This window comes from Tasmannia lanceolata, unplaced genomic scaffold (genome assembly GCF_043159265.1).
Source record: "Tasmannia lanceolata isolate RefF3 unplaced genomic scaffold, GAP_Taslan_0.1 ptg000016l, whole genome shotgun sequence".
Classification (NCBI taxonomy): domain Eukaryota; kingdom Viridiplantae; phylum Streptophyta; class Magnoliopsida; order Canellales; family Winteraceae; genus Tasmannia; species Tasmannia lanceolata.
The window spans coordinates 13,643,628-13,662,885 of record NW_027518693.1 but is presented as its reverse complement, the minus strand read 5'-3'; the positions used below and the strand labels follow the sequence as shown (position 1 = coordinate 13,662,885).

At 40.5% G+C, this 19,258-nt stretch overlaps 1 pseudogene across 1 annotated transcript; it reads left to right on the top strand.

The window, feature by feature from the left end:
• The first annotated feature begins 6,892 nt into the window (after positions 1-6,892).
• Positions 6,893-12,709, top strand: LOC143848773 (N-(5'-phosphoribosyl)anthranilate isomerase 1, chloroplastic-like; annotated as a pseudogene). Its single transcript, XR_013235469.1, has 4 exons — positions 6,893-8,398; positions 9,312-9,676; positions 9,753-9,916; positions 10,281-12,709. The product of XR_013235469.1 is annotated as an N-(5'-phosphoribosyl)anthranilate isomerase 1, chloroplastic-like (transcript).
• Positions 12,710-19,258: the final 6,549 nt, after the last annotated feature.

Here is a 19,258-nt window from a genome sequence, read left to right as displayed (position 1 = left end):
CCTAAAAATCTAGAAAAGAAATATATTTGTAGGTATTTTCTTTTCGCTATTTTAAAGAGATTTCTTATTCTTTCTCAACTCCAGCTAGCTCAAGTCCCTTCCTACCCCCTTATCTCTGACCATATCACACACTAGGGCCCACCAATATTTCATGGAATAATTTTTAATGGTTTTCAATGGTCTGAATGTTGATTTTTGTACGCCTTAATCTTTCATATGGATTGTTCATTAGGCATGGAGATCTTCTACCGAATCATTCTATCCATTTACAGTGAAATCGTACTACTGTCCGTCTTTTCTTTTGTAAAAATATGTTTTGTTTTGCTTGGAATTCTGCTTTAACTTCTCTACAGTTGAAAAGTCGAATAATTCAAGTACAAGGTGTCCAGTTTTTTAAGTGAAGAAGAGTTATACGAGAGCCAGTTAAATACGTAGAGTTTATGCTCACCTCTTGAGAGTATTGTTAAGACCAATACTACTTCAAACATCTTTATTGTAGTAGATAACAATCTTGATGTTGGAAAAGTTGCCTTATTTCCACACCCTATGGGTTGTTTAGGCGAAAGGCGAAAGGCGAAAGGCGAAAGGCTAAAGGCGAATTGGAAGTGGTTTCTAAGTCTGATTTTTTTTTCTTAGGAAAGCTTAAGATTAAACCTCTTGTTTGCAACTGCCTTAAAGGAAAGCAGCGGCAAAGCAAGAGGCTTGGCTGTGAGAAAGGCAAGAACGTGAGAGAGGGAAGAAAAGAGAGGAGAGAGGAGAAGAAGTTGATCTTCTTCTTGGATTTTCTTGAGTTTCTCTTGGGTCCTCTTCTTTGGTTTTTTCTCGGGTTACTCTTGTGTGTGTAAGATCTTGATCTGAGAGAAGCAAGGAAAGGGTTGCGAGTTTAGGGGTTTGGGTTCAATCCATTCAAATCCTTGTATATTGTTTTTTTTTTTTTCATAGTGGAAGATCGTGTTTCTCGTCCGTGGATATAGGTTTAGACAAACCACGTAAATCTTAGTATTCATCTTGTGGCTTTATTGTCTACTTTTTATTAATTTGTGCACGATAGGTTCAGATTTGCCAGCAAGATTTTCTCAACAAGTAGTATTAGAGCGAGATTGTAGCAATCGTCGAGGTTGGATGGAGTGATCGTGGGTGTTGTGGTTGGATCGCGGTTAAAATGATCGTTGAATGGTAGAAAGATTGTCTAAAAAATTCTCTTTTGAGGTGGAGCGCTACACCGTGAAGTATGAAGTAATCTGAGGCGGCAACAAAATCGAGTTCTACCTAATTCAATATCGACAAGTTTAATGGAAATGACAGCTTCACCCTATAGCAGATGAGCGTGAATGACATCCTAATTCAACAAGAATTGGATAAGGAGTTGAAGGAAAAGAATGGAAAGCCGGAAAAGATGACAGATGTCGAGTGAGAAGATATTCTTCATCTTAAGGTTTAGTCCCTGTTTGATTTAGATTTTAACAACCGATTGTGAGTCCAATAACTAGTTTCGGACGAACAGGGCCTTAGGAAAATGATATTTTCACCCTTTTTCGTTTGTTTGTCTTTTTCTAGAAAATGACCACATTTTCATCCCCTCATGTTTCTTCTTTTCTTGGAAGTAAAATCTTTTTAAGAAGCGACAGACAAAGAGACGGGGCGTATCATTTACCTAAGGTTTAAAATTAAAATTTTAAAAATTAGAGGAGTGTATTAATTATCAAAACAAGGGATGACAACAACTCTATATTTTATTGTCATTTACATAATTCATTACAAATTTAGAATACGTACATGAAAATCACGACAATGGCATGTAGCGGGACCTATTTTAAGGCCTATATGCATACCTCAAAGACTATTTGTATGCAATCTTATAGTGCATGCTATTGAAGTTAAATAAGATTATTTGCAAACAAACAAGTAAAAAAATTAGAGAGTTGCTGAGAAAATGGGAATGTGCCTCCCTTAAAAAATCCCCAAATATGTGTGTGACACGTGTAGATAAGAAGAAAGAGGCCGGGCCAATTTTGGCAGAATCCAACTTTCAACACCAGAGAACTACTACCCCCTATCTTATGGGTAAATTTACACATTGCCTGCATTGGCCATTGGAGGGGAGTGGAGTGCTTACTAACTATCTGGAATTTTGGTTGAAAATTTGAAATTTCCAATGAGACTCCTTGAAACATAGGGATTTTGCAAGTCATTGGAGGGCCGTGGCCACCCCCATGCTATATTTGCCTCGCCCCTGTGTGTAATTACCTGTAACCATGGGCATCGTGTAAGCCTAGGGGGATTTGAATTCACGTCAATGGGGAGAATACCCATGACTAAAGCCAAAGAGCCACAGGACCCCCTCCTTACTGATTTTTAGCATAGAGAATATGGATGGTATTGGTATTATCTAGGGCCTGTGACAGCTTTAGTGGTGGTCACATCTGTGCTACAATTTGAAGCCTGGTTTAATAAGGGGCCTACCCTAATGTGCTCCATCAACCTGTGGGCTTTTGGCATATTGGTTAAGTACATATTTGGTATGAGAGCCAGCACTAAATCTAGTGTTCTGAGTCAGAAATGAGGGTACATGTGAGAAGGCCTACACGGAGCAATAGTATAAAAGTTCATAGAGTGGGTTCACCTGGGCGAAGGGCGAGTTGTAAAGGACTACTCTGGATGAATCAAAGAGGACTTAGTACCCTACTCTCAATAAGACTGTCTTAAAATCTGATAACACAAGGAAATGCGTCTACGCGGTTATTTTTAATAATGCCACATCTGCAGCTAGTCAATTGGACTTTGATAAAAAGGAAGGAGTGTCGTTAACAAACCAAGGTTATAAAGTACGAAGTTTCATTGTCAAACAAAGGTGTCGGTATTATTTTCAACAAGTCATATATCTTTCCCCCTTATTTACATGGGACAGCCAGCTGGAGAGGGGGCTGATGTACTTCACATGGAAAGGATTCAACGGACATGATAGCCACGTACACTACAGCTTGCTGTCCCTAGTAAAAAACGGGGAGGATGTATTCTTCATTTTTTTTATATGGGAAGTGACATGTTTACCCCGTTTTCTTACCTGGGAGAGCTCCCTCTGGGCCTCTAGTGTATTTATGACTACTCTTTTAAGTTGGAGGGGGCTGTCCAGAGTGAAAAAAATGGGCAAGTCTTGTTGTCACTACCCTGATCACATCCACATATCAAAGTGGGGCCCAAAAGTCGTCGTCAAGAAAGAGCCTAGCAAGCAAGAATTTTGACCAAGTTGTGTTTTTAATATCTTCCAGTTTTCTTATGTTCGGGCATGCAGTCTCCCTTACCATTTCGATTTCGGTGGTGTTTGATTGCATAAGCGTAGGAGACCTTCGTTGGGGGATTTCTTCAAACTCTTTGGAGGGTTTGTGACTTATTCATACGGTTCTAAACCTCTCACCTCTCATTCACTGTTCCGATATGTTTTGATTCATGTAAATCCTTTCTTCCTGGTTTCTTCCTAAGACTGTATTCGGCATATCTTTTTTTGAGAGGCATTAATGTCACTGTTCATAAAAAATTACAGAATCCTTCAAAATATCCGGAGAAGAAGAACCAGTGTGTTCAAGGTACGACTCTTCTATCCACGCTAGCGTAGCTAAAAATCTATCAGAGAAAAGAGCCTCTATTTCGAAGTCAGGTCTTCTAGCACTAGAAAAGAGAGGAAACGCTATAAAAAAACCCATTAAAGATCAAACAAAACCCTAACAAGTAAAGCAGGAAGTAATGTGAAGGGAAAAAGTTGCAGAGAAGAAACCCCAAAGAAAACCATAGCAGAGAAGAAATAAAACTAAAGATCAGACAAAACTAAAACAAGGGGAAAGGTTGCAAAGAAGAAACGCTAGAAAAACCCGAGCGAGTAGAGATAAAAAAAGCTCTTGATGAGAGAGAGAGAGAGAGAGAGAGAGAGAGAGAGAGATTTTTTCTCCTCCAAATCGTTTGAGTTTTCTCTGGAATCAAGGTTTAAAATTTCGGTTTCGGTACCGGTTTCAGACCTTGAAATTTCGAAATTTCGACCGAAATTTCGGTCGAAATCTGGTACACAAATCGAAACCAATATTTTATTCAATATTAAATTTCGGTGAAATATTAAATTAATTTTTAAAAAAAACATATTTCTTGGGTCAAATTTCAGCCAAAATAAATGTCCATTTTGGTTTTGGGTGGTTTCAGTATCGGTCTGAAATTTCGGATTTCTGTCGAAATTTAAAACCATGGTTGGAATCACAATACCACCTACCTCGGGCAGTAATGTAAACCGCTCGAGATTCCACTTCGTCATTCCATTTACAGCCCGTATTAGACCTGGCAAAAAGTGACCCGGACCGCCCGTAATTTCCGGGTCTGGGTCCAATAGAAGTGACCCGTTTAATTTTGGCCCGCGGGTCTATCCAGCCCGTCAAAACTCGGCCGGGTAGACCCGAAAGAAAAGACTTAACATGTGGTGGGAAAAGACTGTCAGTCATCTCTCTCTTTGACTAGAGACAAAACAACAGGTAGAAAAGAAACAGAAGTTGGAAATATAATTTTTTGAAACAAGGTGGAAATGTCATCTTTCTCTCTTTGACTAGAGACAAAGACTGTCAGTCCTCTTTCTCTCTTCTCCGGCAAGAAACAAGAGGTGAAAATATAATTTTTTGAAACCGCTTAAATCCAAAACCGTTCACGGGATTGCAAAAAAACACATGAATACAAAAAAATTCTTTAAAGCTCTGTTCACTTGCCTTCTCAAGAAAGGCATAGAAAAGAAAGTACCCATTTTTTTTCTTGAGAATTGGGTTTTCTCACTGTTCTCTTCATTTCTCGGGAAAACTTCAAATATTATGTGGCTTTTAATTATACTGACGTGGAAAATCCACTTTCTCGCCAAATACGAGATTCACTTTCTCGCCAAAATAGAAAGAGAAGCATTTTCCTTTCCCACGCGAGAAAATTCATCGGGGCTCACTTGAGTGAAACTCGTTTTTTAAGAAAAGAAAACCCTAAACCCACATCTGTCTTCTCCGGCCAACCTCTCTAGCGATCGCCTCTTCTTCGGCCAGACTTCTCTCCGGCAACATCCCCTCTCCCTCGAGACCGGTTTCCGTCAGCAGGTACTCCCCCTCTCTGTCTATTGGACTATTTCTCTTTCTCTACCAACACATTTTTTTCATTTTTTTCCTGCAAAAATGGGGGATCTGCTTCTCCCTCTCTTTTTTGTTTTTTGGAAATCCCTTTTTTCATGAAAAAAATGTAGTGTTTTTCCAACACAATTTTTTTCCCATAAAGTGTGTTTGAGCTGCTACCTCCTTCAGCCTTCAACAATGGCGGAAATGGGGTTTGAGCTGTTGGGAAGAAATGGGTTGGTTCTATTGGGAATAAATGGGTTGGATCTGTTAGGATGAAATGGCTTGGTTCTATTTCAAGAATGGGTGACTTCTTCTTAATGGCAGAAATGGGGTTCGAGTTGCTGTCTCCTTTGGTAAAAATGAGGTCCCTCACTGGTTAAGGTACGTTTTTTTCTGAAAAAAATTGAGTCTTTTGAAAATCCGATTTTGCAGCAAAAATGGGGTTTCCTGGGCTCTGTGACTTTCCAACAGATCCAACCTTCTTTGCAAGAGACCCATTTTTCCAACAGACCCATCCCTTCTTTCTTTTTTTACAAAGAATGGCGTGGATCTGTTAGAAAAAAAGAGTACTTGAATAATGGGTTAAATCTACTGCATAAATGACTTAGATCTTATGTTTTCCTACAAAAAATGGGTTATTTCTTGAGGTGTTGGAAAAACAGCATAATTATCAATTTCCTACATATTTTCTCTTGCTTTGTGGGCAAGTGAACAGCGAGAAAACAGGTTTCCCGTCACAATTTCTTTTCTTTTCTTTTCTTTTCCTGCAGCGGGAAAACAAGTGAACAGAGCCTAAAAAAACGGGTGACCTGCTGGTTGACTCGGCCCGTGAGGGCCGGGTGCGGGTCCAAGCTTAGTGACCCGTAAAAGTTTCCGAGTCATTTGACCCGGAACCGTACGGGAAGGGTCAAACCCGGTCCGCCCCGCCCAGTTTGCCAGGTCTACCTGTATGACAAACCAAACGCCAAAATTGGCGCAAAAAGAATCAAGTGCCGATTCTTGTTACCGATTCCAGTAATCCAAACGCGCCCTTAGAGTTTAGAGTGGCGTTGTATAATAAAAAGACTGTATTGCCGACCATTTCTTTATTTTTTTCCTAGTTTTTTTTATCTTCACTACCGCCGACCATTGCTGATACTTGGAAGCAAGGTTTTAAATTTCAGCCGAAATCCGAAATTTAGGATTTCGGTCAAGACCGACACCGAAATGTCCGAAATCCGAAATTGGTGAAATGAACCAAACGGAAATTTCAGTAATTTCACCGAAATTTCGGAAAATATTAATTTTTAATCCTTCACCAAATTTCAGCCGAAATTACCGAAATTTCGCCCCAAAAAACCGACATTTCGAGTCCCTTTACCAAATTTGGGGCTTTAGGCTGAAATTTCGGTTTCGGTGGGGACCAAAATTAACCCCGAAACCGAAATTTAAAACCTTGCTTGGAAGGTGCCGGAAATAATGAAAAATAAGAGAAAAAAAAGAAGGAAAAAAAAAAAGAATCGACACTAAAAAAGAAGAAGAAGCCGTTTGAAAATAAAATTGGAAGTTCTGGAAGAATGAAAAAGAGGAGGAAGGAGGAGGAAGGCGGAGGGAAAGAGAAGAATTTGATGGGAAAAATATAAAAGTTAGGGTCAACTTGGAAAAGTTGGAATTAACTCACTGTTTTAGAGTCTACTTGTAGCTAGTTGGTCCCATCTTTTAACGAGTTGACCCTAACTTTTCTAATTTGACTCCATCTTTTACCAAGTTGATCCAACTTTTCCAAGTAGGAAGAGAGAACTTAGGAAATGTGTGTCATGGAGTGTTTGCAGCTATCCAAGACACAATGAGATAAAAAGAAATTTCGCAGGAGGCAGACCCCTACTTGCATTCAATTGAAAATGAACATCACAACCGGGGTAGCAAGAACCACTACAATTATTTTTAACAATTACATCAAGGGGGGAAGGAATAAAGGAGAGAGGAATGTCATCCCCTTTAATTCGGCAATCGAACTTGGACAAGTGATCAGCAGCCACATTAGCTTCTTGCCATATATGACTAATCTTCCAATTCCCGAAAAGCTGGAGAGTATCCCTGATAGTTTGACAAGTTGGGATTTTCTTCCAAGGGCATTTGAACTCTCCTAAGCTAACTTTGACGGTGACCATCAAGTCCAATTCTATCTAATGACAGTTTATGTCTGCTTCGAGCCAAATTGATTCCTTGAAAAATGGCATCTATTTCGAGTTCATGGATGTTGGCAACTTGGGTGCTAATTGAGAACAAGCCAATAACCTCTCCATTCGGGGTGCGTAATACACCTCCAATTGCTGCTCCAATGCTTGTGAGAGAGGCGTCTGTGTTTAATTTGGTGAACCCATCAGTCGGATTGATCTAGCTGAACGATTACCGACTCCTGGGTCTGTGGAACATCGGGAAGTTCAAATTCAGAGCAATTTGAGTGTTTCTTGGAGTATCCTCATCTAGTAATTTTAGCTAGAGAACTCTTGTTCGAACAGCATTGAGTATGTTGTTCAGGACCATTTGCTTATGATTCTGGTTTGGCCATGGATCCTTCCATTTCTCTCCGCCCATATGTAGTAAATGGATGCCCCAAAAGCTTTTCTTATAGCAATTGCTGGTTGACCTATCCTTTTAAAGTAATCCCTCAGCCATTCTTCTTCTTCAGTGAGACTTTTCTTCGGTTTTCTTTGGTGAGTAAACCTCGAAAGAACGGATCTCCACATCCACAAAGAATAAGAGCAAGAAAAGAAGAGGTGGTCAACCGTCTCTCTATGCTGGTTGCATGGGGCATAGAGTTTCATTAATAATCCTCCTTATTCTGAGAAATTACATGGTGTCCGACCTTGAAATCACAAGGGCAGAGAAAGAGAGAAAACCTTCCACCTTGATTTTTATCCAAAGAAAAGTAAAAAAAAGGGGGGCTTTTGATAGATTTAAAACCAAGGGAGGGGGTGTTTTCTCTACCATATAAAATCTCCCTTATTCTAGGCTATCTTTTAATAACATGTGCTACCAATAGCTATGATTTATTTAATAAGCATTTTTATCTTTTTTTATTTCTTTCTCACGCTTGTTAAACCAAACAACAGAAAATTATTTCTTGAATGTTTTGAGAACCCGATTGCTTTTGACAAACCATTCCTAAAATGGCTCTCACTCGCTTAAAATACCCTCCAAAATAACTAAATAATATAGTTTTGCTGATATGGTTTTCCTCTGCTCTGTTCATCCTCCCACCTACCTTCAATCTTTTTTGAAAACACAAAAAAGTGAGCTAACCCTTTCCGTTAAGGCACGTTTCAGATTAGGATTCGGATTGGATTGAATTTCTGGATTGGGATTTCTTTTTGGTCTTATTGGTTTTGGGTTTGAAGCTGAGAAGCCCACGAAATTGGAATTGGGGTTTGTTTTCTCGAAATCATTCTCTTCTTTCACAAAACCCTACCACCATTTTTTTTCTATTTTAATGGCAGAAGTACTTTTGTTGAAGTTGGTTTTTTCTGTCCATCCTCTAATAGTATTTATTTTTCATTTTTAATACGCAATTCAGGTTTTTCCAAGACTATGTTGCATGCAGCTGATTCTCTCTATTTTCTTTTTTTTGGGGGGTATTTTAGATGTTTATTGTTGTGAAATTTAATTCTAATGGAAGAAGTTGCATGCATGCAGTTGTGTTTTCTCATAGATTCTTACCCATATCCAACACTCACATATTGTATCCTAAGATTATAGAAAGTCTATCCAATAGATACACTTGCTTTCATCTCAAAAGGCAACTGATCTCAACTTAAATGTTAAAATTCAAGTCACCCGAATCCTAAGTCCTAACATACTAATAATCACTACTATGATTTAGTCCACCACACCACTTTTATCCAATAAATGATTCTGTCTAGATCAGCTAGATCTATGATTGTGGCAAAGCTGTATTTTCTTATGACGACATTTTGTCATAAATTAGTTTTCCCTGCTTGGGGAAAAACTTAAATTTGGAGTGAGTGATTTTTAAGTTATGCAATATTGCAATGCCTTAGTATCAGTAGAACATGAATTTCCCCTGCTCTGAAGTGAAGGAATGGTCTTTCCATTGGTGCTTTTCTTTCTTTGCATCTGTTATTCATCTTGGATGTTTGGAGCAACCAAGGCTACTTATGGTCTCACATGACATGGTATCGTTTTCAGACTTACAGACAGGATGGCTTCCATCTTCAAGAAACAAGCCTTGTATGAAGACAGTAAGGATCTGCATGATATCTCAGTCTTCTGAACTATCATTAGATCAGAAGGGCCTCGGAAATACTAATCCTTTAGTTAAGATGTGCGGCATCACATCTGCTAGAGATGCAGCAATGGCTGCTGAGGCTGGAGCTAGTCTTATTGGGATGATTCTCTAGCCGGAGTCGAAACGTTCAGTATCACTCTCGGTGGCTGAAGAAATTTCAAAAGTTGCAAGGGAGCATGGGGCACAGCCTGTTGGAGTGTTTGTGGATGATGATGTCAGCACGATTTTAAGAGCTTTTGATGCCTCAAACCTTGAGTTTGTGCAGGTAAATATCGGTGTAATATTAATAATTATGTGCCGTCACATGCCCCCTATGATCATGACAAGTTGAGGTTGTGCAGCTTCATGGAAATGCCTCTCGGGCTGCTTTTCCAGTTCTACAGAAAGAGAGCAAGATAGTATATGTTGTGCATGCTGATGAAAGTGGAAATCTCCTTCCTCAGATTACGAACGAAGAAAGTTCTTTAGCTGACTGGCTTCTGGTGGATAGTACGACAGGTGGCAGGTCTGAAATATTTATCTGTGTTTTTGGTTCCACTATTTAGTATGATTTAGATGCCCATACCTGTATAATGTTCCATATTATGAGCTTGCTCTTAGCACATTTGTATACAGATGTCACATGTGCATTCTGCAAGCAACCTTTGGTTCAAAAACCCATGGACCTACAAATTGAATTGGTTTTTCAGTGAATGCTTGCCATGCTATTCTCCACTGAGCTTGTTGGTTTTTTCTTATTACGGATAATGTGATTTAGTTTTAAACTTGATGGATCCTGGGTGTCTCAAAGTTAGTTTCCTTTCATCCTATTTCCTGTGGTATATGCGGGACACATACAATTTTCTTTAGTGTTTTTTCAATGCTTGCAGTGGCAAAGGATTCAATTGGGAGAGGTTTAAGCTGCCTTCTATAAGAACCAAATATGGATGGATTTTGGCGGGAGGAATCCATAGCGAAAATGTTTGTGAAGCCATTTCAACTCTTAAACCCAGTGGTGTTGATGTGAGCAGCGGCATCTGTGCCCCCGATGGGGTTCAAAAGGATCCATTTAGGATATCTGCCTTCATGAGTAAGGTGAAGTCAATACATTATTGATCATGTGCAAAATGATTTAAACTGCTCTGAATTTTAAGGTATGATCAGACTCCTTGCCCAAATGGCATTATTACAAAATGATTGAAACCACTCTTTGAATTCCCACTTCCTTTAATTTCACTATTTGCATCATCACTCCGAGATTTATACAAATCTTCAGGTTCTATTCCTTAAGTAGTAATTGCTTAGCAGGTTGTGCATCTATTTCCCCCATTTTTCAGAAGGCATATTTTTGCTGCTTCCATTTGGCCTAAAATTACCATTTTTTATTGAGTTCATGGCTGGTTTAACTTTATTTTCCCCCTTTTATCCATATCTACAATGCAAAGACTTGTTTTTTTTTTTTAAATCTTTGCTCTTTTCTGTTTTGCTTCTACTTGTTTCGACCTCCTGGTAATTTTTTCTCTCTATTTTGGTTTTCATGCGAGAGAGCATTAATATTAGGCTCAGAGTTGTCTATTAGTCACTGTTAGATAAAATTCCTTTCATATGCTAATTAGACATACATGTGGCAAATGTTTGCTCATTCGAGACCCACTACTGGACGGAGCACACGGTGGACGACTCTTTGTCAATCAGGCAGCACTAGCCTTCTAATCAATGATTTGCAATTGGTTGGAATTTATGTGTCCACTGGTTCACATTCAATACTATTGGTTGGATTGTTATTGTCGTCCGACCAGAGTGATTACTATGAACCATTCAAGGTGTACTTGATCCATTTTAGGTCCTAAATGAGCAAAAATGTGCCATATATATATATATAGTTTTTTGGTGGTTCACATTATTTTTCTAGGGAGCTGCATTTATTTTCGTTTTCTTATCTTTTTATTTTAAGATTTGTAAGTCACATAATTTCTTTCCAAGTTCATTTTTCTATGTTGGCCATGGCTATGTCATGGGGTACCAATAGGACACTTATTTTCAGGCAACATGTCCCCCTTGTGATGCTGTTGTGAACGTAGATACATAATTTTCCAACTTTCTGATTTTTGTTTTGAGAAAATCACGAATTTTTGTACCCCATTCTAAACTTCAGAAATTCTAGAGTAATTTATAAGTTCTCTTATTTTCAAATTTTCTGTGAACTTTTCGAATTAAACACAAATTTCATGAACAATTTGTTAATCTCTCATATATTGTTTGTAAATTTAAGGAGAAATTCAAAATTATTTAAAATGACTTCATAGTGGGCATTGAACCAATTCTAATCTACTGAACACATGCACTAAACCATCTGTCCATGATTTTAGTATGTTTTATTTAGAAAAAATAAGTGTATGCTTAGAAAATATCTCAACTCAACTCAACAAAGCCTTTGTCCCAAACTAGTTGGGGTCGGCTTATGTATAGAAAATATACATGTTATAAATAGAAAAACATATGCATTTTTTCGAATCTATCCTGACTTCTTCCCAAACAAAACTTTCGAATAATTGCCTTATTGAATTATTCCTGAATCCCAACTCAGTAGCTGTGGTTAGCTTTGTACCTATGATATACAGCTAGAGACCTATAGGTTATTCCCTCACATCTTTTGTATGCATCCATGCAAAATTCTTTTATATCTTATTGAGGTTTATGACATATAGTGCCTCAATATGCCTCATGGCCTCAGGTGTATGCCTCAGGAGTATTGCGCCTCTTCTTCTATGGCTTGGGGTATTGTGAATGCCTCTTGCTTGGAGGTTTTCACCTCTAATGCCTTTGAAAACATTTGATGGTAGAGGCGCAACCTTGGGATGACTTATTATTTTTTGACCACATGCCTTGGTTGCTCATTAAAGAAACGAGGCTTGGCTAGAAAGCATTTGCCAAGACAAGATCGTGTCCCCTTGCTATTCCTCTATATCCATAGCATAGTTTTAAAATAGGGTTCTTTTTTACCCAGTCTCTGTGATTCCTTCTTCTGCAACTAGGGTTTTCCCAAATCTATGTGACCGTGTTTTTCTTCTTCTTCACAAGCGATTTTGATTTCTGCAACTCGTCTCTAGATTTATCTCTTAAAACTTGATCTCAGGATTAGTGTTTTCAATCTCTGGCGACATCGTAGGGATGGATTGAATCGAGGTATTTTCATCTTATCATTCTTTTTTCTTTAATCATCGTTTTTTAGCAATGACAGATTCTATTGTAGAGCAGGTTGTGAAACTGTTGAGGAGATTAGGGAAGCAATTCAGTTGAAAGATTTCAAAGGTTGGGATATGTTAGACCTAAAATCGGTAACAGGTACAGCAGTGGCGTAAGAACTGAGAGCGAGTGACGAGGGAGGTTGAGTATGAGTCCTGTGGTGAGTGCTTAGTCCTGCACAAGGCAAACGAGGTCAGAAGACCAGACCGGATTTTACTCCGGACAGGTCCTTCGACACTCAAGTCAGTATGAGCAAGAGTGAAGGGAAATGTCAGAGTTTTTAGGGAGAAGAGGGTTTTTAGCATTACCCATTAGTCTGAGCTTTAGTCCCCTATTTATAGGGAAGATCTGTTGAGGTGTCCTGGACAGGTGTCCAGGACAGGTGGTGGTCTGTGAGAGGCTGGATCTCACCTACTCTGGGACAGGTGGCAGCCCGTGAGAGGCTGGATCTCACCTACTCTGGGACAGGTGGCAGCCTGTGAAAGGCTGGATCTCACCTACTCTGGGACAGGTGGCAGCCTGTGAGAGGCTGGATCTCACCTACTCTGGGACAGGTGGCAGCCTGTGAGAGGCTGGACCTCACCTACTCTGGGACAGGTGGCAGCCTGTAAGAGGCTGGTGTTTTCACACCCCATCAGTTGCCCCCCAGTTTTCCAAGTCATGGAGGGACTTGGGAAAGTGTAGTCGGTTGTTTTTCCGGATGGGCGGACGCTGTTCGGAGGTGAAATGGAGAGCCTGGAGTTCGCAGTCCGGAGCTCGCAGCTCGGAGATCGCAGTCCGCAGTTCGGAGTACGGCTTCAACCGGACTGGCTCTTGACGCTTTTCAGAATGCGCCGTATCCAGTCCGGAGGTCGCAGTACGGAGATAGCAGTCCGCAGTTCGCAGTTCGGAGTACGGCTTCAACCGGACTGGCTCTTGACGCTTTTCAGAATGCGCCGTATCCAGTCCGGAGGTCGCAGTACGGAGATAGCAGTCCGCAGTTCGGAGTACGGCTTCAACCGGACTGGCTCTTGACGCTTTTCAGAATGCGCCGTATCCAGTCCGGAGGTCGCAGTACGGAGATAGCAGTCCGCAGTTCGGAGTACGGCTTCAACCGGACTAGCTCTTGACGCTTTTCAGAATGCGCCGTATCCAGTCCGGAGGTCGCAGTACGGAGATAGCAGTCCGCAGTTCGGAGTACGGCTTCAACCGGACTGGCTCTTGACGCTTTTCAGAATGCGCCGTATCCAGTCCGGAGGTCGCAGTACGGAGATAGCAGTCCGCAGTTCGGAGTACGGCTTCAACCGGACTGGCTCTTGACGCTTTTCAGAATGCGCCGTGGTTTTTACCGGACTGTTTTTTGTCGTCTTGCGGCCAGTTCGGTGCGGACCGGACTGATTTTTGTCGTTTTGTGAGAACGCGTTATATCCAGTACGGTTTTTTCCGGACTGAGTTTTGTCGTCTTGCGGCCAGTTCGGTGCGGACCGGACTGATTTTTGTCGTTTTGTGTTAACGCGTTATATCCAGTACGGTTTTTTCCGGACTGAGTTTTGTCGTCTTGCGGCCAGTTCGGTGCGGACCGGACTGATTTTTGTCGTTTTGTGAGAACGCGTTATATCCAGTACGGTTTTTTCCGGACTGAGTTTTGTCGTCTTGCGGCCAGTTCGGTGCGGACCGGACTGATTTTTGTCGTTTTGTGAGAATGCGTTATATCCAGTACGGTTTTTTCCGGACTGAATGCGGAGTGCGGAGTGCGGAGTGCGGAGTGCGGAGATCCATTCTTGGGACGTGAATGTTTACGCGCGTGCTTGATCGTATTGATGGTGGGAGAATGTGTCCGTCATAAATAGGGGACACGTGGCGCAATCCGGATGACCTCGAGATGCGTGCATCGCATTTATTGCCCCACCGCCTCTTAAAAACTATATATAAGGAGGTTTACCCCCCTTCACTTTTTACTTTTTACTTTTCATCTTTTTCCTCTTCTTGCTCTGGGAGTTTCCACTTCTCAGTTCGTAGCTCGCAGTCCACAGATCGCAGATCGCAGTTCGCAGCCCGTAGCTCGCAGTCGCATTCCAAGATCTTTACGAGCTCCACTCACCGATATTCCTCTCAGCCCTTCCTTTTACTATGTCTGGTAGTACTTCCAATTCCGAGTCCGGTACGGGGTCCTCCACTAGCAGTAGTTCGGAGTTTAGGATGTCTCAGGAGCCTGTAGTGGCTAGGGCGTCTGATAGGATAGACCTTGTAGATAGTGACGACGGAGGGGATAGGGATGAAGTGTTCTTAGATCTGAATGCCACTCCACCCTTGACTGGCAGTCTCCCGCGAGCAGGAGGGAGTGTTGAGAGCGACGTTGCTGAAGCGTCCACAACATTCCTTCCTGGCCGGGCGGTGGAGGTGATCGCTAGAGCGCGGATGGATGCCGATCCAAAATACAACTTGCGAGCTCTAGTCGAGGAGAACTACCTCACCAGGTCTATGCTGAGAGATATCAGGGATAAATACTGTGTGCCCCCGAGATTTGAACTGAGGGCAGCTATAGAGGGAGACAGAGCCTGCAACGAGAGCCAGGACCTCTGTATTTATGAGGAGTCACTGAGGGCAGGACTCCGATTTCCGTTGCACCCCTTTTTCTCAGCGGTGCTACGATACTACGGACTAGCCCCGGCCCAGGTAGCTCCGAACTCATGGAGATTATTAGTTGGGTTTTTATACCTCGTCCACGGTCGGTTAGAGAGGAGCGTGACTTTGTCACTGTTCCGTGCTTGTGCACACCTGAAGAAGCATAAAGAAGGGGGCTGGATCTACATTAGCCAGCGCCCTGAACGGAAGATAATCACTGGCATTCCTTCGTCGATTCACTCGTGGAAGAATAGATTCTTCTATGTTGTGGATCAGGAGGCCAGTGAGCCCTGGTCCGTCCCTCTAGTGTGGGACACTCCAGATACCTCAAAACTGAGTCGAAAGCCGCTCCTCGAAGGTGAGGACAGGATAACATTCGCCTTGATGCGGAAGGAGATCGAGCAATCGGGCCTCATCCGTTGTAAGGAGTTTTCTGAAGAGGCGATTCTGGTCGGGCTGGGCGTGAGTGCCGCGACTCCAGAACGTATGTAGCTAGACTTGTCTATGCAATCTGTTTATTTTTTATATACTTGCTTCTGACCGTTAGCTGCTCATTTGTCTTGCAGAGATGAAGAAACAATCAACCGTCGAGAAAATCAGGCAGGGAGCTCACCCGCGGGCACAAGAAGGTGCTCAACAGCGTGTGGGACCCGATCCCGCGAGAGGGGTGGTGGCGCGAGAGCCGCCACGCACTATCTCTTGGTCTCTCGTACCCACGCGATTGGCGTGTGCCTTTTATTATTAATTTTAATTCATCTTTTATGTGAACTTGGGATCATTAAGGCAATCCGAATTCCACACAAAAGAGACTGACAGAGTCGCCACCTAGATGTGGGATCTAGGACCCATAATTAACCAGAAATCTAGACTCGCTACCTGGTTACAAGAATGGAAGGTATGGGGATTTATCCACCACATGCACCATTCCTGCCCGATAATCGGTCTTCAATTCCAAAAGTTAACTCTTTTAAATTCATTTTTAATGGCTCATTCAACTCTCTGTTAATGTGCTATCTATGTGACATGCATCCTATGATCTAATTTCAATGTGAATCCTAAATGTGTATCTTGATTTCTTAATTGGTTTGGATTCAATCTAAGTGAAAGTTCTCCTAAAATTCTAATTTCATGGAAAATCCTAAGTGATTTGATTGTTTCAACAGTTTTAAAAGTGATTAGCCCGAGTCCTCAGATGATCTGGTATTCATCCAAAGAAGCCTACGTATCCCCGCCTCCACGAGAATCAAGGCAACGTAGTTCTCCGCGCCTATTCTAAGCTAGGATGCCTAAGACACCTAGACTTCTATCCTAGACTCGATCTAAAAGACCGAACCGGTTATTAAAGTTTCTTGTACGATTATTTAAATTTCAGTGAATTGTGGATTTTATGACACCCTATATGCCCTAACTAAATGCAGATTAGCCCTAAACTAATGCAGGTGGTTCTTACAACCTATGTGTGACTAGGCTGTATTTCTTAAGGAAAACCAAGGGTGGACTAGCGTATCATACTCTAGTCATCACTCGGCGATATGGATCGCCGACTGACCGGACGGAGGCGCTCCTATAACTCTAGGACAGACCCCTAACTCTAAAAACAAGCACACAACAAACAAACAATCAAACAACCTATCAAAAGAAAAACCCTAACTCTAAAACTCTCTATCTAGGAGAAACTCCTAACTCTAGAAGAAGATCTTTTGAAAATAAGATTTTAAAGGTTTTTGAAGAAAGTTTAAAACGTTTATTTACAAAAAAAGTTTGGCTGGACTTGGGATGTAAATCCCAAGCTGCACTACGTACCTCGGAAGAGGATCAAGCCAACGTAGTTCGAAACGAACTCTCAAACTACGCTTCTAAAAGAAACACTCACACTTCAGATTTTTTAAGGTTTTTTTATATTTTCAAATGTTTTTGATATTTTTAAAGTTTTCAAATGTTTTTGAGTTTTAAATTTCTAATGTTTTTGGATTTTAAAGCTTTTCCAATGCTCAGGACCTTTAGATGTTTTCAATCTTAAAGGGAACACGCAAGAACAACCACAAACTAGGGCAAAGCCCTAAATCCAAAAGGGGAAACCCCGAACAAACAACTAACGTCTCAAAGAGACGAACCATAACAAGAAAGATAGCGTCCCAAGAAGAGAGAAAACGATCCAAGATCCCAAGCAAGCAAAGCTCTAATAAGACTGAGTTAGCCTCTAATTAAAGCGAAGTAATCAACAACTCTAAAGGAGAAACTCCTAACTAAAAATATTAAAGAAGGGTACAAATGAGCAAATGAGTCAATGACTCTCTAATAGCGGTGGAAAAACGAGTCAAAGACTCCACTGATAACAACTAAAGGATAGACGAGTCAAAGACTCCCTAAAAGAGATGGAAACACAAGTCAAAGACTCACTGACAACAACATCACACAAACAAATGAGTCAAAGACTTTTATATGAGGCAAAGCATGCCTCCTATGGGTACACCAATTTCGGCCCAGAATGGCATCCAAGGGAGGGAATCGTGCGCTCTTTCCTTGCGCAATTTAATACTTAGGTTATAGCATCTTATTGCCTGGCAGATCTCAGGATTTCCGTGGACAGTAACCTCGGAGCCAATAACATGTTATAGCTTAAATATCTAAATTGTCAAAGATTGGTTGCAATTGGGATACGATTATGGATGCACTGGCCATTTTTCGAGGGAAATCTAAAGACCCTAAGATTTCTGTTTCAATGGATTAATGAGTTAACATGTGACAGAGATTTAAGGTTCTTTAGAAATTTTCAGATGATTTTCAATTAATTTCGGATTTTCAATGGATTTTATCAATTTTAAACATATGAGTGTTTTTACAAGTGAAACTGTAGCAAACGAATTCGAAATGAATCAAAATTTCTACAGCAGTAAGATGGGTATCCATGCAGCTTACGGGATGAATTTTGTGGATTTGTACATTAAGCTCATATTTAATTTTGATTTAACAACAATAAGACCAGATTACAAAAATAACACAGAAACTACTAGAAATAGAAATCTAAATTCCATGAAATTTCTACATTAGTAAGATATAAGTGAAAATAGCATGCTGTAAGATTTCCATGAATTTAGAAAACTATTTACTATCAGTTTCGGATTTTTTAAATTTCAAACCAGATTATGAATTAACACTACAGCTCATATGAAACAAGATCAAAATCACTTGAAAATTTTACAGAAGCAAGAAGTATAGAATTTAAGACTACTGTAAAAATTTGGAGAATTGTATCTGTGATTTGACATCAGTAACAATTCTCCCAAAATCTGATAATTTTCAAAGAATGCATAAAATAATATACCAAACAAAATCCAAAAATTCTCACAAATTCATGGTAGAATGTATCATTATCATATTATTTTCCCACGAAATTTCATTATTTGTGGAATCTGTTTAGTATATCTTTTAGTTTTCTTTGTTAAAAATCATGCAAAAATCCGAAAATATACCAAATAATTCTAAAAAATTCCGAAAACAGTGTACCTACCTGTGATGAGTTCCTCGCCGAATCCAAGAGCCGAAGAAATCCAAAAATCCGGCCGACGTGCGATCCGCTCCGCTTCCTTCTTTGTTTTTATATTTTCCTCTCTCTCTTTCTCTCTTATTTTCTCTCCCTCTCTTCTTTTTTTTTTTTTCCTTCTCCTCTTTTTTTTTCTCTTCTTTTTTTTTTCCCTCTTCCTTCTCTCCTTTTTTTTTTCTCTCCTTCTTTTCCTTCTCATCACCTCTCTTTATATAGTGAAAAACTTAGTGGAGAGGTGGAAATAAATAATGAGAATGGTGGGTGTGGTGGAGAATAATGGAATATATAATGGTAATGGTGGGAATGGTGGTGGGAATAATGGAATATATAATGGTAATGGTGGGAATGGTGGTGGGGATAATGGAATATATAATGGTAATGGTGGGAATGGTGGTGGGAATAATGGAATATATAATGGTAATGGAGATAATGATGTTATTTTAAAGGGAAAAATGAAGTTAGTGGAAATGGTAG